This window comes from Anas acuta, chromosome 26 (genome assembly GCF_963932015.1).
Source record: "Anas acuta chromosome 26, bAnaAcu1.1, whole genome shotgun sequence".
NCBI classification, from domain to species: Eukaryota; Metazoa; Chordata; class Aves; order Anseriformes; family Anatidae; genus Anas; species Anas acuta.
The window spans coordinates 1566214-1590928 of NC_089004.1; the positions used below are offsets into that span (position 1 = coordinate 1566214).

The 24715-nt window shown below is 61.4% G+C and overlaps 1 long non-coding RNA gene across 1 annotated transcript; it reads right to left on the reverse strand.

Moving 5' to 3' along the window:
- Nucleotides 1–276: 276 nt before the first annotated feature.
- Nucleotides 277–22553, reverse strand: LOC137844980 (uncharacterized). The gene is made up of 2 exons (XR_011090060.1): nt 22214–22553; nt 277–1533 (listed from the first exon to the last, which is right to left on the reverse strand). It is a non-coding gene; the product is annotated as an uncharacterized lncRNA (long non-coding RNA).
- Between the last annotated feature and the right edge of the window lie 2162 nt (nt 22554–24715).

A 24715-nucleotide genomic window follows, 5' to 3' on the forward strand; every position in this document is an offset into this window, starting at 1 on the left:
AACGTTGGGCATGATCACACATGGTCATGAGCAGTGTTGAGCAGTTGGGCACGGTCAAACATAGGCATGTGTGGTCACACACGGTTGGGCATGGTCAAACATTGCATGGGTGTAGCTCACCAGCTCTGTGGGCGATACATGGCAGATCCAAAATGAGATCTGGATTTCGGAGGAGTTTGTTTGGAGCCAGGACTGGCAATCGATCAAGGGGAATTTCCGCATCTTCCAGAGCAGCCCGGGATTAATTTATGTTTGTCTGAAGGACGCTAATTAAGCTTGTTTAAGAGAAAGTTAACTTTAATACCGTGATCTAGCTGATATTAAGAAGCTGACGAGGAGAGCTGAAAGCAGCTGCTGCAACATCCAGGGCCAGCACCAAAGCCTGTGCTGCGGGAGCTGCTTGGCACAGCCCCGGCACAGGACCCTGCTGCCCTGGGGATGCTGCCCTGGAGAGCACCCCGCTGGCCTTGGCACCCAAGGGCTGCAGAAGGAAGAGCAAATCCAGCCCAAGGTGGGCCATCAAATGGAATAAAAAATACATTTTTTCAGTTTCTTGTCAATTTCCCTTTCCCCCACCTCAAAAAAATATTAAATAGAAGTAATCTGATTTGAAATGAAAACCAATTTGAAATCATTAGCGAGTCGAAAGTCAGCAGAAACCGATTGTTCCTGGTCGTGCAGCACATTTGGGTCTGACTTCAGGCGTCTAAGTACGGCTGGAACATTTTAAGGTCAAACTGACGGAAATTCTTCGAAACAAAGTTGTTCCGGTCACAGCGCTCAGCTGCTTCGGGTGGCCCCATCCTAGCCAGCCCAGAGGTGCTGTGAGGGGGGGTCCCTACAGCCCTACAGCAGCCCCTCGGGATGCTCCGGGGGCTGCCACCAGGTTGGGGACACTGCTGGCAGCGAGGGGCCAGGCTTTGAGGGCAGGGACGCCGCTCATCACCCAGGGCAGAGCGACATCCATCGAGTCAACAAAAAATCTCCTGGCAGCTCCATCTCTTTTTTTCCCCCTTAAAGCAAACATCTTCATTACAGCTCGGAGTTGTTTAAATAAATGAATTAATATTGACAAACCATCAACGAGGCTAATAAATGATTAGTTAAAGGCATACATACATCACATTACGGTTAGCATTAGCCGAGGCTTAATTACTTGTGGAGAGGATCCCATTAGAGTAGGTGCTACGTTGCCGTCACCCTCCGCAGCACTCCTCCCCTGCGGGGCTCCTGCTGCGCCCTCGGCCCCGTGCCTGGGACCTGCTGGCGTAGGGACGTGGGATGCTGCGGGATACGGAGATGCTCAGGGATGCAGGATGCTCAGGGACATGGGGATGCTCAGAGGATGTCTCATTTTGCCCAGGCAGCAGCAGAGGAAACCCTCCCGGGATGCCAGCTCCCAGAGCAGCCCATCGGTGTGACGAGTGGGACGGGCTCAGGGGGCAGTGGTGACGCTGGGCAGGGGTGGCTGCAGCCCAAGTAATTCGGCCACTCGCTTTGCGCAAGTTGGTGAAACACCCAGCTCCACGCGGCCTGTGAAAAGAGACACCGACAAATAAAATAGGCAATAAATAATAATAACAATATCATAAAATTTTCAAATTTATTGAAAACCGGTCCACTCTCAGAATATTGGATTTTTCTATTATTTACACAGCTGCTGATTTTCTGTAAATATTTAATGCCCCATGGATTTTTTTCAAAGTACAAATCTGAACAATTTCTAAATTTAAAATCTATTGCACAGCACAACCCAGCATGAGCCAGATCCTGCCACCCGCCTCCATGGGAGCAGTCCCCAGGGCTGGGCAGGGATCGACGCTGCACCCAGAGGTGTCCGTGGAGGCTCCTAATAGATGGTGACGTTTTGGGTCATCCTCCGGGTCCTTGGAGAGGACAGGTGGACAAAAATATCTTCCTCCCCATGTATCTGCAGTTTGCCCAGCACCCAGCCCTGGGTGCCACCCAAGGCCACCACACTTGTCACCCACATGACACCGCTGGGACAAGGAACCCAAAAAGAGAAAATTAAGATGAAAGGCAGCTGGTGCGAGGCGTGCGTCCATCTGCATCTCAGCTTCGAGAGGTTTGTTAGGACTAAAGAGGTGCTTTCATCCCTCTCCAAGGTGTGTAATGCATCCCCAGCTGGCTTTCATCTCCGCCTGCCTGATTGATACTCAGGGCTCTAATGAGCATGACGGGAAAAGTGGCAGAGGCTGGGGGGGGGGGACCCCACTGCAAAGGTTTCAAAACACTTTTCTGTGTTGCAGCTAATGAGGGGACCGGGCGAGGGGAGATGGAGCGGGGGGTGAGGAGCTTAACGGGGTCCAGGGGCTCCCTGAAGGCTGATGGGTGCAGCTGCCCACCCCAGAGACTTTGCACCCCCCCAGCTGCAGGTGACCCCCCAGGACCCACCTACCCTGGAGCCAAAGTTTGCTGCCAAACAACGACTTTGCTGAATTTTTGCATGTCTCCATACCAGGGAGCTCCGTGGGTGGCTGATCCTCCTCCCGGCACCATCTCCCCTCTGCCAACCCCTTCCTTGTTCCCATACTGGTGGCAGGCACCCCGTTATACCACCCCATTATGCAAGGACCCGGCTGTCACTTGCCATGGGGTCCCCAGCTGCGTCCCTGTGCTGTCACCCCCATGCTGGGGTCTGCAGGTGAGCGCTGTTTCCCTGGGCTGGGGCCACATCCTTCACCCCACCACTGCAGAAAGGCACCTGCCTCTGTGGGGGCAGATCCTGCCCTCCCCACCCCTACACCTCCTTTCCACCACCACCAGGACCCCGTCTGAGCTCCGCTGCCATTTCCAGGTATAACGGGCTGCTGAGCGATGGCCACATGCCGATACGGAGCCTGACAAATGCGGCCGTATCCGGGCTTCTCCCTCTCGGCTCCGGCCCATTTGTTTTCCTTAATGCCCCGCTCTGTCTGCAGCTGCTGGCTCCTCTCAGCGAGGAAAAATAAATAAAAAAAATAAACCAAGCAGCAGCTTCTGCAGAAATCCCGGGAGCTGGACAGTTTCAGAGCCTCGCTGCTCCCTGTGCCGATCCAGCCCCCGTGCGCCCACCTGGGTGCTGCGCCCAGGGGTGGCCGTGGCCTGGGACTGTCCCCTGCTCACTGCTGGGGTGGGTGGCACAGCCCGAACCTCGTGGGATCAAAGCAGTGCTGAGAGGGGGGGATATTTGGCACAATGGTCCTGGGGGGCAGAATTAGACCCCGCACTCCGACCACCTCCCCTGGTCCCTGAGCCGTGCCCATGCCGGGTGCTGGGCTGCGCCTCCAGCCCCCACCTCAGCAGCAATTCCCCAGCACCCGGGCTGCGGCCGAGGGACACCCGCACCGTGCCCACGCCGTGTCCCCTGCCCCGCGTCTGAGCTGGGATGCTCAAACTTCAGGGACCGGAGCTGAGGGACGAGGTGGCACCGGGGGTGTCCCCATGGCAGAGGGTTGGGAAGCCCCTCGGGACACCTCGGAGAGGCGCAGCGGTGACCGGGGGGGTTTATTCCCAGCTTCTCCCCCTCGGGGCCAGGCAGCTAGGCTCTTTAAATAGATCTGAAGCAGTCCGTGCACCTTGGCTTGATCGATCGCGGAGGGCTCCAAGCTGCTATCAGAGACGTGCTGATGAGCCAAGCGCTGCTGTCATCACCACCGCCCCCTCCTGTCCGTCCCCCACTACCTGCACAGGGACAGGCAGCACCCGGCGTCCTGCCCTGCAGCAGCTCACGCCAGTTGGACAGTTAAAAAAAAAAAAAAAAAAAAAAAAAGCACACGTCATTTATTTTCCTGGCCAGGACAAAATTTGGGGCAGGCTGTTTGTGCAGGGAGCAGCCACTTTGCACGGGCATTGGGAGTTTTGGGCTCAGCCAGAGCCTCAGGAGCCAACAGCTCCGAGGGAAGCAGGGGCTTAACGCCACCCCCAACACCGATACATTTGTGGTACCCAGGACCCATCCCTTCTCCCTGAGCTCCTGAAATGCAAAGTGGGGTTTGCCCAGGGTTTTCAGGCTTTGGTAATTCCTTGTGCATGGAAAAAAAGCAGGAAATTCACTTTAAATCCTCCAAAATTTGCTTTAAATTCTCCGGAGATTTCCCAGAACCCAAAGTTTTACAGACCAAAGCCCAGCCTGGCTGTAAGCAATTTCCTTCTAAGCAACCTCAGCCCCAGAGCAGCCCAAGGTACCCTACAACCTCAGTGCCAACCAGGGTCCCCAGCCTGCTGATGGGGACAAGTGGCTCCCGCGATGGCCGGGCCACCCCTGCAGCTGGGGACAGCACCTGAGCACCTGCAGGCTCCTGGGGCAGAGAGGAATTGCTGAAAAGCAACAATGTCCTTTCTACCTCCTGCTCTCCCAGCCTGGTGAGTGGATGCTGCAGGATATTTGGGAGATGGAGGTTAGCCCCAGGCTTCAGAAAAGCTGTTGAAGTTCATTTTTCTTGGCCAGCAGCAAAGACGGGTGTGTGGGAGGGCAGGGAGGCACATCCTCGGCTTGCTGTGATGCTCTGAGCATCACTGCTCATGGCTGGGATGTGCACCCAGGTGCCCACACCTTCTCCTCCCTGCTTGAGGCAAGGAGAGATGCTTTGAAGAGGGGAAAAGCACACAGCCCTGCCCAAAACAGGGCCCTGGGCTCGGTGGACCCACACAAGCCCAAGTCAGTGTTCCTGCCACCTTCACCCAGCAGGGTCTCAGGGATGCCAGCACGGTGCAAAGAGCTGGAAGATGGCACCAGGGGCAGGGGTGCTGCGGGCACTGCAGCTGCTGGAATTTCGGGCAGCCCCGATGGCCCCAGCCTTCTGCCTCCCCATCACACGCATGCTCGGAGCGCCTGGCTGAGCGATCAATATGTTTTTATGTTACACTGGGAGACAAAAAAAAAAAAAAAAATGGGAAGGAAAGGGAGGAGAAGACGACGTATTTAGCACCGGAACAGTCGCTGATAATTGCCTCCAAGAGATATGTCTCAATACCTGGTGGCTGCTGGACCCAGAGATGTTTGCTGTAGCACTGAATCGCCAGCTGCAAACACTGGTGCCAGACAAAAGCAGCCGTGCACGATACAAGAGACATCCTCATTTTTCCCCCAAAAATCCCTTGTCACACTTCCAGCAAGCCTCCTGCAGCCCCAGAACCATGTGTGCCCACAGACATCACCTCCTCCCAGGGTCTTGTCCCCTTCCCTCTATCCCTGCCCCTCTGCATCCCAGGACCTGCCTGGGTTTGCAGGAGCAGTCGGCATCCCCACGCCGCTGGGGTCCCCATGGGACAGCTGCTCCCTGCTCTCAGCCAACAGCACGGGGAGCCCGGGGCCCTTCCCCTCCCTCCTTGCTTTTAAAGGATTTCAAAGCCTCTCATTTTCCAAGCCCAATTACTCCAGCACAATACCCCCGACCGGGCTCGGTGCACGCTCCGCTGCCTCCCCACTGCCCCATGCCCAGCGCCGAAAGGTGACGGCGCGAGGCCAGCGCCGGCGGGATCGATACGGCGCCTTCAGCCCCTGCACCACCCTGCAAACCTCGGGCTCCTTTTGGAAAGGACTTTGCAGCATAAGCAGGATGAGTCGGGAACTGGCACTCAGTGGTTTGGGGCATTTGGAGGTGCTTTGTGTGCTGTGGATTTCCAGCAGCGTTGGTGAGGTGGGGCGGGCACGGTGACAGCCGGCACACGTGCACAGAGGGATGCTTCGCTGAGCTCCCAGGCACCCCAACTCTCTGCTGCAGGATTTCCAGGCACCATCGCACAGCTGCAGCCCGAGCAGCTTTCCCTGAGCAGCCCAGAGCCTCCCTGCTGCCATGGAAGAAGCCGTCCCTGCCCTGTCAAACCAAAAGCGCATCCGAGCTGTGGAGCTGGTGGGGTTTGGGCTCAACACGGTACCCACACTGCGGGAAGCCACCAGCTGGTGAAGTTCTTACACCTGCCTGGTCAACTCACCTCCCTTGCAGCCTGCTTGCCCTGCTTCTGCCAGGGCAATTAAACCAAAATTGGGCTTTTCCAGCTCTCTCAAAAACAGCCAAGCCAAAGCCCTGGCAGGCTGTCTGGAGAGGCTGGGACTTGTCTTTATCCAGGTGTCGTGAATGCTGAAAGGCCCTTCTTGAGTCTGGGATGCAGCTGGGCACTCCCATCCACCTGGTAATGCCCTTTTGAACAAAAATCTCCTCCGCCTCCACCACTTTGCCCCAGGGATGCCCCCAGCCACACATGCCTCGAGCTGTACCTGGTCTCAGCCCCGCAGAGCCAGCACGCCGCAGACCCTTCGCACCCCAGCCCCTCAGCGGGGAGCTGGTTTACAAGAAGAAGAGTGCTGGCTTCCCAAACAAGCCTCCCAGTCCACAACACATTTCCAGCCATACATAATCTAATATACGTTACCATAGCGCCAATCAATAACTCAGTAGGCCAGCTCCGAAATTATTCCCTTAAAGGGCCAGCAAACCTCGTGCTCCCCATACCCCGGTCCCTCTGCCTCGCGGTGCCTGGAGGTCCCACGTGCTGGGCAGGCGGGGGTGGGGGTGGCACCTTCTGCACCCATCGTGTGCCCGACACATGGGTGCCCACCTGCCTTCGCCACTCGGCAGCATCTTCCTGCTCTGCATCCCCCGATTTCCTCTCCGGCACCACCGCAGCACCCCAGGAGCAGCACCCTCGTGTGCATGCACACAGCAGCCACAGGCGAAGCGCGTGCAAAAATCAGACCTTGCTCTGCCAACCCGCCTGCTAAGTGTGATTTCCCCTTGCTCCAGTTCCCAGTAGCTCACATCAAAGCTCTGATGCGAGCACAGGACCAGGCAGCATCTGAATCTCCTGCTCCGTGGCCCCCAGCTCCTTGCATCCATCATCAGGGGTTTGGGGATGGGCACGCATCCCCTCGGGGACCCCAGCACCCTGCCAGCCCTTTCCTTTCAGCACAGCCTCGTGGTGCTGCCCCTGCTGCCTCCCCGGGGAACGTTGCTGGAGCTCACATGTCCTCAGGCAACACGGGCTCCACAGCCTCCAAGAGAGGAGGGTGTTTGGGATCAATTCCAGCATTTTGGGTTTTCCAGGAGCTACCTGTCCCTGCGTGCTTGTAGCCTTGCTCACAGAGCAAGAAGGAGCACACGCACAGGGGCACTGCCCAACAAACCCCCCCACATCCCAAATATCCAGACTTGATGCTGCCTTCAAGGTACCATCCTCTTCCTCAGGTGCCTGCAATCCTCTGCAGACTGAGGTTGGCAATCGGGCCTCGCTGGTACTCCACCAAACCCAACTGAGCTGCTTCCCCCCATTCCAAAGGGGAAAATGGAAAATAGAAATTGCAAACCAGAACCCACCAGCAAAGAGCCAAACCCCAGTGACCTCTCAGTGACCACAGTAGCTCCCCAAGCCCCTCTCTCTACATCACAAGCAAGCTCATCAAATCATGTTAACTCTGAAACCTACTGATGCAAGCTACGCTCGCCTTCTTTATCTCTCATTCTCAGCAAAGATATGAGAGGAAGAGTAATTACGTGAGACCATAACGAGCCTCAGCAACCAGCGATGGTCGTAAATTGTCTCATCTCGGGTGGAGTTCGGGAGGTTTCTGCACAGACCACGTGCTCGGCAGGTGGTTCTGTTTAACTTGCATTAGCAGTAATGGGAATCGCCCACCTGCACCGAGGGCAGGGTGGCAAGCGGCCAAGAGACTTGAAAGGGAAATGCCTCTGCTCCTGGCCCCTCAGTGCTGTGGGGAGCAGGCAGCAGTGCAGTGCTTTTGGTGTGTGTTTTTGAGGCTTTTCTGTTTTTTTTTTTATTTTTTTTCCGTGTTTTTTTTTTTTTTTTAATTTTATTTTATTTATTTTTTTTTATTCCAAGCTCGCCACCCAATGCTCTGCAAAGGCAAACGAGATGTCGGAAATGTTTGTACTTGCTCAAAGCTGGTTGTAGGCAGGGTCCTGTTTACATCCAGCTTCTCTGGGCATGGAAAGAGAACACAACAGCATGAAAGAAAAGATGACAAAGGGAGGGATTTTTCTATCTTTTATTTTCACCTGCCCCATAAAAAAAAAAAAAAAAAAAAAAAAAAAAAAAGAAAATCCTGATCAGAAACCATCTATGAGAGTTTTTTGTTCGCTGCAAGGAAAAAAAATAAATGTATACATATATTTTAGAGCCAAGGTGCCTGGCTTTTTGGGAAAGTGGCTGCAGCTGCTCCTGCGGAGCCAGGCATCCTCCGGGCATGGAGGGCGCTGCCCCAGTGGCCTCCGACCGGGAGCCTCTGTCCAAGCCGGGGCCATCCCAGAGACCCGAGGTCCCCGATGTCTCCCGGGGGGGGGCTCAGCAGCCACCGTGCGCCCGTGCCCGACCGCGCCGGCGTCCCCCGGCCCCGCTCCCCCCCCATATCGCAGGCACGGAGCCATCGCCGGGCCCCCGGCGGCATCGCCAGCTGCCTCCCCGCGGTCCCCGAAGGGCAGCCCGGCCTCGGCAGCGCTGTCAGCCAGCCTCTACGTCTTCCATTAATTCACTTCACACTGTCCATATTGATCGGCTCTGCTCTCTCCCGGCTCCCCCCTTCCTCGGCCGCCCTCCCCCCCGCCGGCTGCTGCACCGATGGGCAGCCCGGGCTGCATGCTGCATGATCCATACAAACTCACTTACTCAGGGAAATCAATGGGCTCGAAAGAGCACACGCAGCAAGGCGAGGAGCCTGTCTGGGGATCGACCGCCCAGCAAGGAGACACAGAGAGCAGCATCCTGCAGCCCGCCTGCGCCCGGCGGCCCCCGCCGCCACCCTCGCGGTCCCCCCGCGGTGGCACCCTCCGGGCGCTGGGGATCGGGGAGGGCAGGGGTGCAGCGGACGGGGGCTGCTCTCAACGATTTTTTCCCCCTTTCCCAATAAAATGGGGGGTCTGGGAGGTGGCGGGGGGATGCTCGTGGCCAGGACGCCTGCATCCCGCTCCCAAATGTGAGCGGGAGCACGGCCCCCCCTGCCCTCCGCTGCCGTGCCCTCCCTTCGGCTCTCTGCCTGCGGGCAAAGTCGCGCTGCAGCCGTGCCTCAGTTTCCCCGTGTTTAACCCAGCAAATTGCAAGGCGAGGGTGAGGATTAGGGTTAAGGACAGGTTGCTCTGGTTTTCAGCCCCACAGCAAGAATAAATGTTACCGGGCTGAAATCGAAGCTTTCAGCTTGCAGAAGCCTCCAAGCAGCCGACATCGCAGCTCTGCCTTGCCGTGGCTCCAGCCTTGTCTGGAGGTGACCACAGCTCGGGGGTCCCTGTGCCTTCCCACCCCTCCACCCCCGAGTCCCTCCAGAACCCCCCAGGAAATCGTTGCTGCTGCACAAGCAGCACACCAGCGTGATTAATAAATCCTGCCAGAGGAGCTGCTGCTGCGCTGAGTTCCCCCATCAAGGAAGGAAATCTTTATTTCTATATATTCTATAAACTAATTTTTGCATCGTTGCAATAAATCCATCTCCCAGCCGTCAGCTGTGATCTGCCTTCATTCCCGATCTCAGGGTAGCTGGGGGGCAGGCTCAGGAGCACCCCCAGACCACCGGTACAGGGACGTGTGGGAGCGGTGTCCCCAGGTTGGAGCCCAAAATGGGAACCTGGGACGATGTTATAGGGACTGAAGCTGATGCTGGCACCCAGCTCCCATCCTGTGTGGTGCCTGGTGCCTCGGGATGGAGCCGGGAGCCCCGAATCCCTGCTGTGACCGGGCTGTCACCGCACCAAAGTGACAAAAAGGGCCCAAACCCGCTGCCCCCTGAGCACCTCCAGCACGGGAGGGGGGAGGACCCGAAGGAAGCGGGAAGGCCCCGAAATGGCACTGGTGGTGGTGTACGGCCCCAGCCTTACCGGGAAATCCTGGAAATGCCCCCGTCTGCGGGTGACCCGGTGGAGGGGGGGGAGCCTTTTCCCAGCAGACCCCATCTCCGAGATGAGTGTGGTTGTGCGCTGGAGACAACGTGTCTGTGCGCTGCAGGCTCCAGCCCCCGGCCGGAGCAGCGGGGAGCATGGGGGGGGGGCTGTGGGCAGTGATAGCACGGGGGGGGAGGGGGTGGTGCCCCCCTTCCGCCCTGTCCCCAGGGTCACCCCTCATGGCTCCAGGATGTCCCTTTTGGGGTCAGTTTGTGGAATTGGGGTGGACACTTGGGACCCATCCATGCCGAGCATCCCACGCTGGGGCTTTTGACAGGGAGCTCGTCCCACCGCGGGGCTGTGTCTCTGCACCCTGAACATCGGGGCTTGCACAAGAAGTTGGGTTCCCACCCCATCTGCCTCCTGGACACGTTCTGGGGATGTCCCCTTCTGCCCTAACCAATCGGGCTGCTCCTGAGGTCCTGCACCCCAGTTTGGGGGAGATTTCAGTGCCCCATCATCCCATCCCATCCCACCCCATCCCACCCCATCCCATCCCATCCCATCCCATCCCATCCCATCCCATCCCATCCCATCCCATCCCATCCCATCCCATCCCATCCCCCTGCCCACGATGGGGCTCTGCCACCCAGACCCGTCTCAGCACAGCCCGGAGACAGCGGCCGATCGAAGCCCGCCGGGCAGGGCAGGCGGGCGTCCCAGCGGGGAGATGAGTCTGCTGGGTCTCAGCCAGCCCAGGAGGGCCCCGAGCTGTGGCTCCGGCACTCACCGAGCCCAGCTCTGCACCTGCATCACCGGGCGGCGAGGAAGACGCAGAGCACCGGGGATGGAGGAAGGCTCCTGTCACCCCTCCCCAGGGTGACCTCTCCCATTACTTGGGGGGGAACCCCCCTGCCCTATCCCGCAACTGGTGGAGAGCCTCCTGAAACAAAATTCTCCAAGCAGCACTTTTTTCCCCCATTTTTGTCCCTTTTTCTCTCCCTTCCCCGCGCTCTGCCAGCCCTGGCACTCGTTACGGGCGCTGGCAGCTAACGAAGGGCGCTGTGCATAGCAATGAGATTGATTGACCCCGCTGACCCCGGCCAGGGCCAGGGCTCCCTCCAGGGCTCCCAGGTCACCGGCTGCTGACCATCACCGGTTGCCACGGTGACACCGGCGGTCCCCCGGGACGGGGGGGCTGCGGGATGCAGGGGGGGGGGGCGCCGGGGCAGGTCAGCGTGTCAAGGCTAGTGCATTAGTGGGATGCGAGTGGATTTGGGAGGGCGAGGGTTAAACTCCGGGGGCGGGGGGCACCCCGAGGGGCAGGTCCCGGTCTGGGGGGGCCCCGGGGGTGGCAAAAGTCACCGGGGAGGGGAGGTGGAGGGGAAACTGAGGCACGGGGGGGGTGCAATGGGGAGGCAGGAGAGATTGGGGCTGGACAGGAGCAGGAAGGAGGCCAAAGGGGGAGGCCGGGGGAGCGGGGGGGTGAAGGGATGGAGGTCGGAGGGGGGGGTGCAGGATTGGGGGGGTCAGGGTGCGGGATGGAGGATGGAGGGGTGCAGGGTGCGGGTCCCTCCCGGGGACCCCATTCCTGGGCTCCCGCTGCCCTCTAGCGGGCGGCGCTGTCCCCGCCTTGTCCCCTCTTCGGGTCCCGCTGCCACCACCGCCAAGGGGGGGGGGGGGTCCCGCTGCCACCCCCGGCCCGACCCCCGCGTGCCCGCAGCGTCCCCCGGCGGTGACACGGGGGGGGCACAGCCGGGCTGCGTGGGGCCGGTGGAGGGACACGGGGTGCCGGGGGTCGCGGCCGCAGCCACCCGGGGGGGGTCGGCAGAGCGGGGGGGGGGGGAATTAATCAGAGGGGGGAGATGCTGGCGCTGCCCGCCCCCCCCCCCCGGTTTTGGGGTTACACACACCCATCAGGAGGGAGCCCACGGGAGGTCCCAGGGGGGTGCTGAAGGCACCCACGGGGCCCTGCCCAAGGGGGGCACCCACGGGGGGGGCCCGGCCATCCCCGCCCCCTCCATCCCGACCCCTCCCCGCACTCGGGGGTCCCGCGGCGCCCCCGACCCCGCAGCGCCGCCCCCGGCCGCCAGGTGGCGCCACCGCCCCCCGCCCGGCTGTGCTGGAGGCCACGCCCCGGCCCCGCCCCCCGCCACAGGCCACGCCCACTGCCAGAGGCCACGCCCCTGTCCCCAACCATGTCCCCAACCCTGGTCCTCTCCCAGGCCCCAACCCTTCGCCCTGGCCTCAATCCCAGTCCTGTCCCTGTCCCCAACCCTCTCCCCATCCCCATCCCCGTCCCCATCACCTGCACTGCCCACCCCCCAGCCCTCCCGGGCTCCACCTTTCCACCAGCTGGGGACAGGGACCCCGTTGTCCCCAGTCAGGTCCCACCCGACAGAGGGGCAGCTGCCAGGCGTTGGGGACACAGACACCCCCCCACAGCCCCATTTCTCCCTGCCTGGCCCCAAAGGCTGCGCTTGCCCGGTGCCAACGCTCAGCATCCCACAGTGTGTGACACCCCACGCCGTGTGACACCCCACACCGTGTGACACCCCACGCAGTGTGACACCCGAAAGCTGTGCCCAGCCCCTGGTGGCATCCGGCGGGCTGAGTCACCGTGGGCAGCCGCAGGGTGGTGGCACCTGGGCCAGCCCGTCACTGGGGACATCTCATCGGGGACATGTCACTGGGGACATCTCATCGGGGACATGTCACTGGGGACATCTCATGGGGCTCTGGGCTTCAGACAGGAAACCCTCGGTTCTCCTTGTGCCACTCCACCATGAGACACTGTTGTCACCTCCTCCCGCTGTCCCTTATTTCGGCAGGGTGACACCTCCGTGCCCAACACCGTCCCTCGGCGCTTGGGGACACCGATGGCAGCGGGAGGAGGGACGCGCGGTGCTGGTGGCTATGGGGGGCGGGCGAGGCCCCCTCCTCCTCCCCAGCCTGTTGCGGTTGGAGCCGCGGAGTGGAAGTAACGCGCGGTGACACCGCGGCCCAAAAAGCCGCCACCAGAACAATGGCCGGGCACCAGGGGACGCGGGCGGCCGCGCTAGGCCCAACGCTCGCCCTGTGCCGGGAGCACCCCCGGGACAGGCAGCGTGGGCACCGTCCCGCGGCGTGGGGCGGCTAACGAGGGCACAGCGCTAATGAGGAAGGCCCAACGTTTCCGACAGTGGCACCGGGAGCGCGGAGCCACCCGCTGAGCCCGGGGCTGGGTCACCTGCGGCTGTGACGGGGGAGAAAGCGAGGGACGGAGCGAGGAACTGGCAGGCCAGGCAGCGGCGGAGCGGTGCGGCTTCGCCTTTAAAATAATGCAGCAAAATTAGCAGCTCTGCAGTCATTAATATGCAAAAATGCAAATGAGGAGGTAATTAAGCTGCAGTCCTCCGGAGGATATTTCCATCATAATGAATTCTATTGTCAGGGAAAGAGCAGCCAGGCGGATTTATGTTGCTTACATGAATATAAAATCTGAGTATCCAAGGCTTGTCCTTGCCGCCTGCTGCAGTCCCCTGCCCCGGACAGCGGAGGGCAGGGGGCACAACGTCCCCGTCCCTTGTCCCCGCTGGCACTGCCCATCGCCAAGCAGGGTGACAGGCTGGGGACATGGGTACCTGCAGGAAGGGGGGCAGGAACCAGCCTTCCTGTGCTCCCCGTGCCATGTACCCGTTGGCAAACCCCGACGAACCCAGTGCCATCGGTGCTGTCCCCCACGGTGACACCGAGCCCCCTGTTGGGGCCGCGCCAGGTCTCCATCTCCCCGGGGGCTCAAGGCTGAAGTGGGGACAGGGACACCCCGCTGGGGTCGGGCTCCCCGATGGGTGCCCCCATGTGGGGCAGGACCCCCACCCCGTGGCCATGTCCCCGTGGGGACACATTGCCTGAGCCTGCTATGAGCCCCCCTCCCACTCCTGGCCAAGCCCTACTAAGCAGCACTTTGTCTGTCTGTCTGTCTGTCTGTCTGTCCCTTGCCATGGGTGACCCCAGGGCCAGGAGCACAAAGGGACACTCGGACACCACGGGGAGAAGCCGAGCCCCATGGCTGGGGTCCCCAAACCACTGTGGGAGCCGACACACGGACACCACCGGGACCCCAAATTGCTCAGCCCCCATTTACCGGCACCGTCCCACCGCCACGCGGGTGCCGCGACCCCCGGCAGCCCCCGCTCCCCCCTACCCTACAGCGGCTGGGGGGGCACAGGGGGAAGTGGGGGGCGGCTCGCAGCCTTCCCCTTTCATTCATGCGAGCGGCCGCCGTGGAAAACAAACTGAAACCCACCCAAAATGAAATAGTTGGCCGGGTGCCACCCTGCAGCTGCCGTCTCCCGTCTCAGCCTGGCATTTTTCAAATGTCAGCCCAAGCGCGGCGGGGCTGCCGGCAGCCCGGCTCGGGGGGCTGCGGGGGGCTGCGGGGGGCGAGGAGGGGGACGGGGATGGTGAGGGGGGTGGAAGGGGTGCGGAAGAAGGGGGAAGGGACGCCCGCAGCCCCTGCAGCTGTCATTGTCATCGCTGCGGTGGAGGTGGCAGGTTGGGGGAGGCGCAGGGAGCTGGGTAGGGGTGAGCTGGGAGGGAGCAGCTCCATCTTAGCGCCGCTGTGGTCGAGGCAAGAGGAGACTTTTTTTTTCTTTTTTTTTTTTTTTTTCAAAACAAAAAAAAAAAAAAGCAGGAAAGGAGAAGGGCAAACAGGAGCAGCTGCTCCCCGGAGATGCCGCTCTTGCCTTTTTTCTTGCTCTCTTTCAAAGCCACAGAAGTTCTTGCAGAGCCCCAGCCCCTTCCCACGGCCACCTCCTACCCCGGGCCCCAACCGTGTGGGTGACAAAGGGGCTGGAGACACCCAGGGACTTGGGGACCTGGACCTGAGCTCGTCCCCACCCTGGGACACCCCCGTGGCTCTCCCCGAGGCAAGGGTCCTCCCTGCCCCTCGCTGCTGGGGACGGGGCGTGAAGGCAGAGCTGGCAGGGGACGTGGGGCGGGTGGCAGGCACAACCCAGCAGCCCCCACCTGCCGCGGTCCCCGGCCCCCCACCGCTGCTCTGAGCCCCCCCCCGTGCACCTGCAGGGCCGGAAACCTGCACCGCGCTGCGGCGGGGAGGGGGCGCCGGGGGGGGGCTCCTTGGCCACCCCCTTCCTGGGGAGAGGGGCACCCTGGGGTGTGTGCACCCATGGGTGCATTGGGTGCTTCGTGGGGGGGGTGCGCACATGCAGGTTCTTTGGGTTCTTGGAGGGTACGGGCACCCATGGGTGCTTTGTGGGTGCGGTCCCCACGTGGCACCGCCACCACCGAGCGGTGTCAGCACCGTGGGGCTGTGAGCGCTGCCGTACCCGGCTGTCCCCCCCCTGTCACCACCCTCCCAAGCCCTGTTTGGGCCAGGGGCACTGTCAGGGCTCTGGGGACAGGGGGGTGCTTCCAACAGCACCCCCAGCCCCATGCCCTGCCCCAGCCCCCTGCCAGGGGTGTAGACCCCCGATGCACTCAAGGTTCTATGGGGGGGGCTCAGGAGGTTGCTCAGGGGATGGATGAGCAAAAGTGTTTGGTGAACAGGCGTCAGGTGAGCTCTTGCACGGATCTGTCCCAAATTCACACCCCCTAAGCACAGACCCCCCCTCCTCACCCACACGCTGTCCCCAGCCACTGCCGGAGCGGGGAGAGCTGCCAAACCCATCTCACAGCTGCCGGGGGGAGCAGGTCAGGGTGCCACATGGACCCCGAGGGAAGGGGACACCCTTGTGCCACCACCCTGTCCCTGTCCCCATGGGGACACAAGAGCCACACAGCCCCTGGCAGGGCTGCGGAAGAGGACGGTTGGGAAGGAGCGCCCGTGTTTACATAGGGTGACTTGCAAATCCCCCCCTCCGGCACCCCCGCCGCCCTCCCCCTCTGCGGCTGCTCCTCTTGAGGTTTGAGGTGACATCCTGCCTGCTGCGCCTCGCTGTCACCCCAGCCCGGGGGCCTCTGGAGCAGGTAGGGAAACCGCAGAGGCAGCAGCAGCTGGGCTGGGGGTGCGCAGCTCTTTGTCCAGCGCCGAAAATGAGAAGAGACAAGTCCAGCAACGCGCCCTCCTTGCACAGTTCGGGGGGAGCATATCACGGGGCAGGGCTCACAGCAGAGAGCCTGGATTCCTGGCTCCTTCCTTCAGCTCCCCATCCCCATCTCCTTCCCGTATTGCAGGGAAAAAAAAAAAAGTCGATATTCGCATATAAAACCCACCGGGAGAAGGAAAGCAGCAGAAAGAAATCAGGGTAACATCCTCCCCGGTGAGCAGCAGGTTGGAGCAGGTGAATCCTTTAGCATCGGTGCTTTATTTTGGGAGCACACGTGCGGAGGCAGGATTAGAACAAGCCCCAGAGCCTGTCCCCACCATGCCAGCCCCGGCCGCAGCACCCACAGCATGGGCACTGCCAGCAGCTCCAGCACGGGTGGCTTTGGCTTTGCTGCTCATGAAAATAGAGGCATGAAAATGATGCCCAGCATCCCCGCCTCCCCTTCCCTGGGGGATGGAGGAGGGATGCGGGGACAGGAGCCCTCCTCAGCATCCCGATTTAACCCAGGGGAAGCCGTGCCACCGGCCGGGAGCACGGTGCCCCAGCAGGCAGGGGCAGGAGAAGCGCCTGGCACTTGTTTGGCTGAGCACGGGGCGCGATGCAGAGATAAGATAAGCTGTCTGACGGCTGCCAAGTTAAACCGAGGTCACTGCAAGCCCCAGAGAGAGCGTGCCCCCGCTGTGCGAGGTTACACGCACACGCAGAGGCGCATTTTCATTTCAGGCAAATCTGCGTCCTGCAGCTCGGCGCTCCCATGAAATGGCACCGTCCTGCTCCAGCAGGGCTGGGCTCTCCAGACCCCGCGTTGCCTAAAATCCCGCTCTGCTCAGCGCTCTGCAGGAGAGGGGCAGCTCTGGGGCACAGCACGGGGTCGGTGCTTCTCCTCGGGCTGCCGTGGGTTTGGGTGCCAGGGCACGGTCCTGGTGCTCCAGCATCACCGAGCCCATCCCTACGGTGATGGGGACCCCCCTGTGCACCACGGGGACCCCGAGAACCACCAGGGCACGGCGAGGGGGCTCTGAGTCACCCCGAGCTTTGAAAGCAGCTTGGAAAGCTGGGAATAAATGCAGATCCAGGGCCCCATCGCTGCATTTCAGAGCCTTTGGGACAGCCAGCAGCACCTTGCTGCCTGTTTGCTCCATCTCCAAACGCACTTTTCTCCCCCCAGGCTCTGGATTTTGAACAAAAGCATCGTGTCCCCCTCCCTGGCTCCCTAACCGGGAGCTTTCCCAAAACCTCAAAATAGGAGACGGCCCCCGGGTGCCCGAAAACTGGGGCAAGCATGGGGGAGATCCTGGGACGGGGCTGTCCGTGGAACAACGAGCACCGGGGTTTAATAAGGGTAACCCCCCCACAGCGGCTGGGGAGGGGACGCAGGGGCTGGGGGGCGAGGGGGGAGGCACCGCAGCCGGATTCGAGCGGGAGACGCCTGACAGATGGGGCTGCCCTAGATTTCACGACTGGCTGCCGTTAAGCTGGCTTCCTGCGCCCTCCCCCCGGCCCACCCCGCTGCTGCCGAGCAGGGGGGGCCCTGTGGGGACACGGGGAGGGGGCCCCAGCGTAGCGGCGATGTCCCCAGCCCACGGAGGGGTTGAGGGAACCCCCAGCCCGGTGATAGAGCCCCAGCATCCAGCTGTGTCCTAAATGCCCCCAGCACCCCATCAGGACCCGAAATGTCCCCTCTTGTCACTCGCACTGGCACAGCCCTCTGCCAGGGTGGAGGAGGGTTTGCTGCCACGTCCTTCTGCATGCCCAGGGCTCCGCATCTTCCTCCTCCTCTTCCTCCTCCTCCTCTCCAGCTGTCCTCCCTTAACCCACCCCCATATTTCTTCCCGTCTCCCCTCTGCTCCCCCCAAAAAGCTGTGGGGTGGCTTTGGGGTGCAGCCACAGCAGGGACCGGGCTGATCCATGGGGCTGTTGGGGACATCCCCTGGGGACACAGCCAGGGTCACCGCTCAGTGCGCCCCCCTGCTCCCCCCATCCTGCAGGCTGCCCCCCCTGGACCCCCCCCGCCAGCCGCTCAGCCCTGCCATGAGTTTCTGCTTCTCCTTCCTCTCACCCGAAGTGACGTGAGCCCCGGGGTTGCCAGTGCCTAATTTTACCGGTGCGGTTGGGTCCCCCCCCGCCCACGCGTGCACCGGCCCCGGGGAAGCGAAAGAGAAGCGGAGCCACGGGCTGGGCCGGGGGGGACGCGGTGTGGGTGCAGCTGCAGCCCCACACGGGCATGGGGCGAGGGTGGGATGGAGCCAGCGGGACCACCACATCCCTGCACCCCAGCAGAAAGGGGGGATTTGGGGGCTGCCGTCCACCCTCAGCCCCCAGCATCCCCCGATCCCAGGAGGTTTGGGCTCGTGTTGCGCCGGGAGAGGCACATCCAAAGCTCAGCCCCATCGCTGGGGGTTTAATCTGTAAATTTGGGTTGCTCGAGGGCTGTCTCTCCAGAGCACCAGACTGAGTGGCATTTTTTTGTTTTGTTTTGATTTTTTTTTCAGTGCCCGATCATGTTTGCCTTGGGCTTTGCTCTGATGCCTGAGGGTTTTGGGGAGAGCTGTCAGCACAGGGGGAGGGATGAGGACGTGCTGCAGACCCAAGCACTGCACAGGGGGACGGTGACTGCTGCAGGTCCCCTTGGCTGGGCCCTGCTCCGGCTGCAGGAGGGTGTCAGGATGCGGCCGCCCCCTCTCCGCGGCCGTGCCCAGCGGGGGGACAGAGCCCGCAATTCACTGGGGTGGTTTCTATTACTCCTCAAACGATGCTGAAACTTGACACGCTATCACGAAACCCACTAAGGGAAGAAATCTGGGTGAGGCAGGGAAATCCCCAGGTGGGTCCCAAAGAAGCCACCAGCCTTGTCCTCTCCTTGCCCTGCACCGAAGGCAGAAGGGGCCACCAATGGCCCTGGTGTCCCCATGGGGGACCCTGGCTCTTCCCAGCTCACCCGGAGCAGCTCCACTTTCACGGACATTTGCAAACAAAAACTCACTGAACCTCACTTTTGTGTCATGCAGCCAGCTGCATTTCTTCCAGTCTGGTGTTGTGCTGCCCGCAGGGCCCCCTGGATGGGCGGTGTCCCCCCGTGCCTCGGTTTCCCCAGTCCTCAGCATCCCTCCAAGTGCACCGCAGAGGGGCTGTGGTCTCAGACCCCCACCCCAAGCCAGGAGGAGGACAGAGCTGGGAGCAGCAAAGGAAAGAGGTTTCCCGTCCATCGATGTCTCCCCATGCCCCCCAGCCGAGCTGATGCTCCAGGGCAGCGGGGGCACACGCAGAGCTGGCCCAGCCTTGTCCCAGTGGCTTCATGCTCCCCAGGGACGCACCCAGCTCCAGCTGGCACCCAGGGACACAGCTCCTGACCCCGTCCCTGCTGTCCCATGATGGCTGCACTATGGCCATCCATCCCCCTGTCCCCCTTCCTCTTTCTCCTCCCTCCCCCATCCCCATTCCCCAGGTCCCTCTGACATCCCCAGAGCAGGATCTTGCCAGGAGGAGCGCCCCTTCCCCTTCTCCTGCCCCCAAGCGATGCCAGTCGGCTGCACCCTCTACCCAGACACCGTGGTGGGGGAACCCCCCCCCCTTCCCTCAGCCCTTCCGGGCACCCCCGCAGAGCTCCCCGCCCAGGCGGGGGCACCCAGACGGCCCCAGGCACGGGGGTGCCGTTTCTTTCCATTCAGAGGAGATTCCCCGGGCCCCCACGCAGGCGAAAGTGCAGAGGGTTTCCTGTTCGTAGGCGGCTGCTATCCTGGGCCGCGGGCTGCAGCGTGCGTGGGGGGGGCTCCGCCCGGGCTGGGGACGCCGCGTTTCCGTGCCGAGCCGTGCCCAGGGCTCTCTCACAGCACCCAGTTATTTAGGTTTGTATTTTGGGGGGGTATTTGAAGGCAGCTTTCCCATCCCCCCATGCAGGTTTGCACCCCGCGGTGCTGCGCTCTCGCTGCGGGTGCCGCATCCTGCTGTTGGGTGGGGGAAGGTCTTGGAGAGCCGTCACCCACCCAGGGCGCACGGGGAGGGTTTCCTCAGCACCGAGCCACCAAAAAGTCACATTCTGGGGACTGCTTTCTGATGAGCCCCATCAAAGACCACACAAAAAAAACCTGAAAAACATCATTTTGGGTGTAGTTAGGAGGAGAAGTGGCGTCTTGGAGGGCAGCAATGGGGACAGCAAGTGGCAGGAACCTGCTGTCACCACCTCGGTGGCAGGAGGGCTGCAGCGTTTCTCATCGCCAACGCGGCAGGTCAGCGTTTTGATGAGGCCTTTTTGCATTTTTCACGATTTGCACGAGGCGAGGGGGTTCGCACGCACGTAAATTCCCCTCTGAATTTTCCAGCGAGCTGCCCCAAAGCTCGCTGAGAAGTTTCCATCCCAGTTCTGCCCTGGCTTGGAGGCGGGTGCAGGCGGGCGCTGTGTCCGTGCTTGCGTGGGGGGCTGGATCCATCCAAACCCACCAGGTTCCTGCTCCCCAGCAGGACCCCCCTCGTCCTCCCGCATCCCCTTGGAGGGAAGAGAGGAAGATGAGGGTCGTGATGGGAGGAAGGTGATGCTCTCAGCATCGCTTCGGTCCCCTACAGCTGGAAGGAAAGGAGCAAAAGGGGATGGAGAAGGGGACCTGGTGCTGCCCCACTGCTGTCCCTGAGGTCACCCATGGGGCTGGGGCTGGTCCCCACGGGGCACGCGGGTGGCCTTGGCAGGCAGGGATGGACTCGGGTCTATTGCATGACCCCAGGCTGTCCCCAGGGAGATATTTGCTGTCATAATTCAGTTGATAGACTTCCAATAGTCACGCGCCTCGCGAGGGCTGTCGCTAATAATAAACGACACCCAAAGGATGGCGAGCGAAGCTGATGAGGCTTTCGGAGAGCGCTCGAGCAGCGGGTGAAGCTGGTGCTGCAGGGGGTGGCCAGGAAGGAGGGGACACCCCTGGGGACAGCGTGGCCACAGGGTCCGTACCTGGGCAGAGGGAGCCCAAAGCTCCAGGGCATTCGTGTGGGCTGGGCAGGAGCTGGGGACAAAGCTGGGACGTGAGAGAGGGGTGGGTTTGTGTGTGCTAAAAAAAAAAAAAAAAAAAAAAAAAAAGTGTTTTGAGGCTTTTTTTTCCTCTCTCTGTTGTTGTTGTCGTCCATAAATAATAATTAAACCACCATTTCCAGCCGAGACCACTTGTTTTAAATTTCCTGGCTAAAGTGATGTAACAGCTGTGCGTGATGCAACCCCATGTGGAATGCATCATTCAGGAAACCAAGCACAGAACTGCCTTTCTCTCCAAATACTCAGCATAGCTCCTTCCCTGGCCCCCGCGCCAGGGGCTCCTGGGGTGGGGGTACCATCCTGCACCCCCGTTGCCAGCCCCCCTTGCTCCCCGTGCTCAGCCTGTTGGAAGCTGCTGCTGGTTTTGGTGTGCACCCCCGTTTGCCCCCCAGAGTTGATAAAGCCCCGTGGCTCAACCCCTCCATGGTGGGGTGGGTTTAACCCCCCCACACACCCCCCCCCAGTCCTAATTGTGATGGGGAGAATCGAGCCCTGGGTGCCCACGTCCATCCCCTGCAGCTCCCCGTGCCCCATGAGCCCTCGAGATGGGGCTGGCCAGAGCCAGGGTGAGAAAGGGAAGAAAAAGAGGAGAAAGGGAAAGAGAAGGGGGAAAAAAAGAAAAAAGGTTGCAGTGGGAAATACGGAGTCAGAGCTGAGGTATTTCGGCAGCCGGGGCTGGAATGTCTGACTCACACTGTGACTAAATGCAAATATGAAGCCCAACTCGCTCCTTAAAGTCACCGGGATCCAGCGCGAAGCCCCGGCTGCTCCGAGCCCCCGGCCCCACACCCCGGGGCTCCCCGGGGCCGTCAGCACCCCTAGGAGCACCCTGTGGGGTGGCAGCACCCAGAGATGTGGGCATCGGGGTCTGGAAGGAGCAGGCGGCCTGGGGGCAGGATGGCACCCCAGGCACTGCTCCCCGCTCCTCTCCTCCATGGCATCATCCCCTCTGTGCCATCGGCCCCTCCGTGTCATTGTCCCCCCCATGCCACCATCCCCTGCCAGCGGCTTTGCCACCTCCGCCACCTGAGCAGCATTTCTCCCCTCATCTGCCCGCGGGGATGCACGAGGCTAAAAGTCCCTTTGCAAAGATGCCCCTCGGTAAAAGCACCCCGGGACATCTCTCCGTGCTTGTGGCTGCCACACGGCTCCACCGGTCACTTGTGGAGGGGACAGCGGCACGGGGACAGCTCCCAGCCCCCGGCCTCCCTCTGGGTCACGGCCCACCCGAGAAACGCAGCCCCGTTTGATGGACATTTCACGGAAACGGGGATTTTTCTCAAGTCGCTGTATTTTTTTTTTTCTAAGCCAGTCCCACTGACCTGAAGCCTCGTTTGTTTCCAGTTTGGTCTGCGGAGGCCGGGAGGCTCCGGAGGAGGAGGGGTGAGGCCGGCATCCCACAGATCCCACCGAGGCCAAGGCCTCCCCCAGGCATTGCTGCAATGCCGGGGCCGGGCCAGCATCGCGGCCAAGGACAGCAGCGAGCCTGCCCGGACCCTCCCACTCACGACACGGGGACGGCCACGGGTGGGGGCTCGGAGGCTGAGCAACCTCCCCGAAAGCCACCCCGGAGCCAGCCTCCATCCCTGCCCTGTCGGGTTCAGCCTCTGCCCCTGTGCCAGCGATGCCGATAGTGCCGGGTCCTGCACCATTAAGTGACAAATTTTGCATCTTGGCCAGTTTTTGGCTGTGGAAACGGGGCCATGGCTGTGGTCTGGGCAGTGAGAGCAGGGCAGGGAGTTTGGGACAGAGCTCGGAGCTGTGCCGTGGGGCAGGGACGTGTCACTCCTGCAGCCTTGCAGAAAGCCGGGGCTTTGCAGGCTGGGGAGGGCAGCACGGGGACGCTGATGGGATGTGCACAGAAAGGTGTCCCCACAGCTGCCAAAACCCAAGGGCTCAGCTCAGATCTGCTGCTCCAGGAGGGGCAAGGAGGGATTTTCCTTCTCCTCCTTTGTTTTCCAGGAAGAGCGAAGCAGGTTGAGGAAAGTGCAAAGCTGCCCCTGCTCGTCCCGCACCGCGGCCACGGGAGCTGTCAGAGGTTGGCTGGTGTCAGGCAGCGGAAACCCAGGTTTTTTTTTTTAGCTCATGGTGGAGCCAGAGGCTCTTGTGCTTTCTGCTGGGCACCTTTGGTTTGCAGTGGATTTTTGCTGGATTGGCTTGATGCAACTGCATTCCTCTGCCTCCCGCTCCGGCTGCACCATTACCTGTTGGTATCTCTTTGCTTTGGTTGTGCCGCGCTCATGGCATCGCCTTCCTTTGGTGGGCGAGGAACCCGTGCCCGGCTCCAGCACGACCTGGGCGATTCCTGCAGAAATCTCACCCACCCATGCGATGGCCGAGCTTTGTGGGGCTGCCTTTGGGCACCGCAGCCACGGGTGCTGGGGACGGGAGGGTGGTGCTGGGGGCAGCAGGACAGAGCTGGGGGACGTGGGCTGCATGCCATGGAGCGACCAAGGGACACAGCCGGGGCTTTGTCTCCATCAGTTCCACACCCAGCATGGGCAGGAACCTCGCTGTGGGTCCGTGCTGCTCCTGTGCTGATGCCTCCAGACCCGCTGGGGTGCTCTGGACCCACAGGATGCCGGCAGGAGGCCTCTGACAACGCTGCTGCCAGCTGCCAGGGCAGCAAAACCCTTCTCTAAGGTGGCAAATGCTTTTGTAACAGCCTTGGTTCCTCCCCAGAGAGTGGTGCATGGATGGGCTCACCCTGTTCCAGCAAGGCTTGGCCCAGGGCACGTCCCCAGCGTCCTCAAAGCTTTGTGAGGAGCCTCACGGAACACCCTGCCCACGGGGGAACGCCTCCACGCCCTCCTTCAGGTCAGGTTGTGCTCTGGGGTCCCCCTTGTGCAACGATTTTTTCCCCTGCCGTGGCTCGCTCTGAGCAGTGCCGGAGTCATTGTGAAACTGCTTCACTGGAGCTCCTGGCGCTGCAGGAGCCGATCTCAGCTCTGCTCACTTCTTGGTAGCCCTGACAGCTGCAGAGATGAGAGCTGCTATCCCCATCCCAAAGGGCTGGGCTGTGAAAATCAGGAGAACCCGAGGTGTCACAGCTCCGTGCAGCTCTGCGTGGGGTCTGCCCGCGGCACACACCGCGGGGGACCTGGGGGGGCCAAGGCTGTCCCTGTGGGCTCCTCGCATCTCTGCATGGGGAATCGCACCCGAGCCCCTCCAGGGTCAGGGGTGGAGAAAGTGGAGGTGGAGAGGATGGAGGAGGAGGAGGTGTCTGCCCGGCACATGGCTGTTCAGCGGGCGACCCGTCTCCGTGTCGTACCCCTTTCCGTATTGCCGCCATCCCTGCTGGTTCTGCCCTAAAATAGCCCCCAGATGGGAAGCTGCAGGGCTGTGCCACGAGCTGGAAGGGGGAATCATTGAAAGACAGAATATCTGAGTTGGAAGGGACCCACGAGGATCATCAAGTCCAGCTCCTGGGTCCCCAGGTACCCAAAATCAGACCGTGTCTGAGAGCGGTGTTCAAACGCTTCTTGAACTCCGGCAGGCTCGGGGCTGTGACCACCGCCCCGGGGAGCCTGTCCCCATGCACGAGAAACTTTGGGCACTTCAGGAACTTTGCTTAGAGCGAAACGTGGTGCTGGAGGAGCCCTGAGCCTCGTGGGCAGGCCTGGGCACATGCTTTTTGTCATGCCCCTGCCACCGGGAGCCTGGTGCCACACTCACACCCACCTAAGCACCCGCTGCTGTTACCAGCCCACCCCCAAATCCACGCAGGGTTCACCCTTTTTCTTTCCCATCTTCAGAGCCAAACTATTTTCAACCCATGCAAAGACACCCAGCAGTGAGCAGGGCTTGGGGAAGGGAAATCTTCA